Source organism: Microtus pennsylvanicus, chromosome 5 (genome assembly GCF_037038515.1).
Source record: "Microtus pennsylvanicus isolate mMicPen1 chromosome 5, mMicPen1.hap1, whole genome shotgun sequence".
Lineage (NCBI taxonomy): Eukaryota > Metazoa > Chordata > Mammalia > Rodentia > Cricetidae > Microtus > Microtus pennsylvanicus.
Window position 1 is genome coordinate 15,776,036 of NC_134583.1, and position 5,649 is coordinate 15,781,684.

A 5,649-nucleotide genomic window follows, 5' to 3' on the forward strand; every position below is an offset into this window, starting at 1 on the left:
AGGACAAACAGACCAGCCACAGCACTTCCCAGAGTATGCTTCAAGGAATCTAAGTCAGCGTACAGCAGAGATACCTGGGTGCCAATATTTGTCAATGTATATCTTTCAACGATAACCAAGAAGTGGGGCCAGTCCCTATGGCCACCAATAAATGAATAGATTTCTTTTTTTAAAAATGTGATACATATGGATTTAGTTTATTGACTTTGCTTTTCTCATTTTATTTTACTGGTAAGGGCATGAAATGGAATTACAAGTTTCAGAACCTTAATGTAATAAGGAAATAGAGGCAGAGAAAAAAATGCACATTTCATTGGCACATATAATTGAAAAATATGATGACTTCTAGAAAAACACTTGTTCCAGCAACAACAGATTTTGTTGTTGTTTTCTTTTGTTTTGCTTTCTTAAGACAGGAGTTGCATTATGTTGACCAGGCTGGTCCAGTGCTCCTATGATCCACTGTTCTTTCTGCCTCAGTTTCTCAAGTAACATAAACTGCAGGCAAATGTCACTACATCTGGCACAACAACTAGTATTATTTATTATTGCCTAGTCACCCTTATTATTTTATAAAATTGAAAAATACTGCTTGTATTTTGTGATCCTGAGTTATTAAGAGCAGGCACATTTCCTTACATTTTGCTCACACCTACAGTGAGGACCATTCTTCTGAAGATTGAAGCACTTCCTATTTAATGAATTTCATTCTTGGAATTCATGAAACAAGGACTTGGAGGTCTCTAACCCAGTGGATTATTTTTCTGACCGTGAGTATCTAGATCCTTAATTCTCATCTGAGACTAGGAGGCCTCTATTCTTTTCAAAGATATCTTTGCCCCCCTCCCCCCGTGCACCCCCACGTCTCTGACGCTGTCAAAATTTGCTTTCAAAGAAGAAATCAGTAGGAATAGCTCTTCTAAGACTTGCTGGTGCTTCTGTCCATTGCAGCTTTCTATGCAGTAGATTTCTCCACTAAGTTACTTTTCTATCGCTATAATAAAACAAATCTGGTCTCAGCAGCTCTCCTCAACCACAGAGGAAGATTCCACAACCCCTGTATTCCTGTATGATTTGAAAGCCAGAGCCATATGGTTGCCACTGCCATATCTGACTACCAACTAGGGATGACGCCTGGGACCTTTGCATCACAGCCATAACAGCTTAGATTTGTTGTTCTTTTGTAGGCCTTCTCTTTTTATAAATTATAAGCTTAGCAGGATTGACTCTTGCCCTGAGGGCACCATTCCCTTTATTTTGCACAATCCTTGGCTCTAACATTAAATATTCTGGTGGTTTTTTTTAAACTATGTATTTTGTATTTCTTTTGCCCCACTTGTTCTTTTTACTTGTAGACTTGCATAAGCGTGATTACTAACAACATCTTCCTCCTCCCTCCTCTTCTTCCTCTTTTTCCTCCCTTTTTTTCTCTCCTTCCTCTTCCTCCAGAAAATTACGTTCTCAATAATACATCTTCAGTTTGAGAGGAAGCAAATATAGCTAACTATGCAAATGAACTCCTATTGTATATTTAATAATCACCTTCTTCTGAAATGATACATGCATTCTGTTTACAAGAATTCACTGTTCTGAGGCACTGTAAGTCTTCACTGGAAGTAGACAAGGTAGATACATTTTCAACCTTTCACCTGATGTTGAGACATACAAATTCTTAATACTACTAGGTTTTACTTACTAAAATGCCATTAAAATGACTCATCTATAACATCTTCAAAGTAAAAATCATGAATGTGTGTGTGTGTGTGTGTGTGTGTGTGTGTGTGTGTGTGTGTGTGAGAGAGAGAGAGAGAGAGAGAGAGAGAGAGAGAGAGAACACCAATAATAAAGAACTTTGTTTATGTACCTGGTTTGGGATTTGCTTTTATCAATGCCTGGATTACTTTACATAGAAAGTAGTTTTTAGAGACCCAGTCTCTAAAGTCTTATAAGAATATAAGAATTTTAGCCGGGTGGTGGTGGCGCATGCCTTTAATCCCAGCACTCGGGAGGCAGAGGCAGGTGGATCTCTGTGAGTTCGAGACCAGCCTGGTCTACAAGAGCTAGTTCCAGGACAGGCTCCAAAACCACAGAGAAACCCTGTCTCGAAAAACCACAAATATATATATATATATATATATATATATATATATATATATATATATATATAAGAATTTTGAGTTTTAATCCTATTTTTGCTACATTTATAATCATAAAATAAAATCAAATATTTACTCTATACATGTATTGTTCTTGAAAATGTTGGGAAAATACAATCAAAATTCCAAATCCTCTCCACAGCAGGACTTTGTGGAAGAAAGCAATGGAATGAACATAAGACACAAACGTGATGTGAATCAGAGACAGCTGCTAAGAGTTTTCAGTCAGAAAGCAATCCCAGGCTAGGTATTCAAGTAGGCACAGCCCCTTAAGGAACAACTAGCCCTGAATAAACTGACTTGTCAGACAGCAGCAACCATTTCTTTTCCTCTAGTCTCTGATAGAGCTTAACATTAGTGACACGATTTTGTCAGTCCACCTTCGCCAGCAAGTTAATTCCAAAATGATGTTTCAGTTCTTCTGATGAAATAACAAAGACAAACGAACAAACAAAACCCACCGTTCTGCATTCCCAACTTCACAGCTAGCAGCTTCCTCCATTTTCTTATTTGAAAGCGTTTCATTTGCACCAGTCAGGGCCTGACTAGCTAACATCTAAACTTGCCACTATTCTTCCCCCTATAGAGCTCACTTCTGTAACTACTGCTCCCCACACGAAGCCCCAGATTCTCTTCCCTCCCTGACTGCTGGCTGTCAAGTATGATAAAAAAAAAAAAAAAAAAAAAGCCTGCCCAACTCCTGGTTAATCTCTGCTGCTGTAATTTCTTTCAGTCAGTATTACCACTGAGTTTATCAGGACAAAAAAACAGCTTCTCACAGCTTCCCGCATTCACGGCTTAGAGAAAGGTGCCTTCAAAGGGTTAGTCTCCTGCAGTCCTGCAGAGAATGTGAAACAAGATGTAATTCCAGATGTGTAGATAATAAAACGATGGCTCCCCAATTTTTCAGAAGTAACAAATGAGTCAAAAAGAAGACCAAAATCTTATCTTGTCTTCACAATGCTATCTATACATTTCAGAGAAGAAAGTAGTTCCAAGTTTTTAAAAGTAAATCCTCTTTAAATGTAGGGATAAGTTCCGCCCCTTAGGAAGCGTGTTCGCCTCGGGCTAATGTTTGCCTATGAATTTGGCAAGCTTGCTCCCAGCCACTGCTTCTGCTTTCCTGGTCTCCTCTGGAACGGTGGTTCTGTAAGTCTATTTCTCCATTAAAGCTGTATATAATTTTACAATCTGTCTGCATTCGTTTACACCGTTACATTTTGGCGTCCAACATCAGGCTATTTTGCCCCCGACTCAAGCCTCAAGCGTGTAGCCCGGCTAGCTCAGTTGGTAGAGCATGAGACTCTTAATCTCAGGGTCGTGGGTTCGAGCCCCACGTTGGGCGCCAGATCTTGGTACAGATGGTTGTGAGCCACCATGTGGGGGCTGGAGAAATGGCTCAGCGGTTAAGAGCACTGGCTGCTCTTCCAGAGGTACTGAGTTCAATTCCCACCCACCACATGGTGGCTCACAACCATCTGTACTGAGATCTGTTTTTTTGTTTTTTTGTTTTTTGTTGTTGTTGTTTTTCAAGACAGGGTTTCTCTGTAGCTTTGAAGCCTGTCCTGGAACTAGCTCTTGTAGACCAGGCTGGTCTTCTCACAGAGATCCGCCTGCCTCTGCCTCTGCCTCCCAAGTGCTAGGATCAAAGGCGTGCGCCACCACCTCTGGGCCGGGCCACAGGTATTTGAGCTTCCACTAATTCAGGCAGTGGGGTTCCACTGCAAATTTAGCCAAAGCAGACAGGGAGGGGTTAATTGCTTCGGCAAGCAGGCGGGGCAGAATGAGCCTGTGTGGCCGAGTGTATCTCGGACTCCGCACTGAGGCCCGAGTCACGAACTAAAAAACGGCACCCCAGGAAGGGTTGCCTGGTTCCAGAAAATGGCCAGTTCAGACTCTGCATCCTCCATTACTAGAAGTCATCAATAGAGTCACCCTAATATGCTCTAGGAAGTTCTCACTGCACCAAGTTTCCACATCCTGTCAGAATGTCCCCAAGTTTTAGTCATCTCTCCCCAAACTGTATCCCGCCCTCCCCTCCAGGTCCTCCTTTTCCAATTCCCACCCACTCCCAGTCCCACTTAGAAAATCTATTTTATTTCTCCTTCCCAGGAAGATCCTTGAATCCCTCCTAGAGCCATCCTTGTTACTTCGCCTTTTTGTGTCTGTGAATTGTAGCATGATTTTCACTTACTCAATAGCTAAGACCCACTAACAGGTGAGTACATAATATGTTTGTCTGTTTGGTCTGGGTTACCTCACTCAGGATGATTTTTCTCTAGAACTAGAGATCCATTTGCCTGCAAATATCATGAAGTCATCTTTTCTGACTGTTGAGTAATATACATTTTCTTTATTCATTCTTCAGTTGAGAGACATATAGGTTATTTTCAGTTTCTGGTTATTATGAATAAAGGAGCTATGAACATAGATGGGCAAGTGTCCTTGTGGAAGGCTGGAGTAACATTTGGGTATCTGCCCAAGAGAGAGATAGCTGGTTTTGAGGTAGATTGATTCCCAATTTTCTAAGGTATTGCCATATTTATCTCCAAAGTGACTGTGCAGATGTGCACTCCCACCAGCAATGGAGGAGTGTTTCCCTTGCTCAACATCCTCCCCAGCATGAGCTGACTCTTGTGTTTTTCATCTTAGCCATTCTGACAGGTGTAAGAAAGAATCTCAGAGTCATTTAGAGTTGCATTTCCCTTATGGTTAAGGATGTTTAAAATGTCTTTAAGTGTTTCTCATCCATTTGAGATTCCTCTGCTGCGAGTTCTCTGTTTTCTCTATTCCACTTTTAAATTAGATTGTTTGATTTGTTGATGGATAGTTTCTTAAGTTCTTTAAATATTTTGGAAATCAGCCCTCTATCATATGTGAGGTTGGTGAAGAACTTTTCCCATTCTGTAGGCTGCCATTTTGTCCTATTGACTCCTAATGACAGTGTCCTTTGCCTTACAGAAGCTTTTCAGTTACATGGGGTCTCATTTTTTAATTGTTGATCTTAGTACTTGCACTACTGCGTTCTATTTAGGAAGTTGTCTCCAGTGCTAGTGTGCTCAAGTAGGCTATTCCCTACTTCCTCTTTGTGGTGGTGAGAAAATGGTCATAGACTTACATGGAGTGGCACTATTAGGAGATGTGGCCTTGTTGGACTAGGTGTGGCTTTGTTGAAGGAACTGCATAACTAGATCACTATGGGATGGGTTTTGAAGTCCCAGAAGTTCAAGCCAGGCTAATGGCTCATGGTCTCATCCTGTTGTTTGTGGATCCAGATGTAGAACTCACAGCTTCCTCTCCAGCACCATGTTTAACTGCATGCTACCATGTTTCTCACCATGACAATAATGGAATAAACCTCTTAACTGTAAGTCAGCCCCAGTTAAATGTTTTCCTTTATAAGAGTTGCCTTGTTCATGGTGTCACTTCACAGCAATAAAAATCTAACTCAGACACTTTATCAGGTTGAGTCTGGGTTTATGTTGAGGTCACT

At 41.0% G+C, this 5,649-nt stretch overlaps 1 non-coding gene across 1 annotated transcript; it reads left to right on the top strand.

Annotated features, from left to right (window-relative positions):
- The first annotated feature begins 3,428 nt into the window (after nucleotides 1–3,428).
- Nucleotides 3,429–3,501, top strand: Trnak-cuu (transfer RNA lysine (anticodon CUU)). The gene has a single exon. It is a non-coding gene; the product is annotated as a tRNA-Lys (tRNA).
- Nucleotides 3,502–5,649: the final 2,148 nt, after the last annotated feature.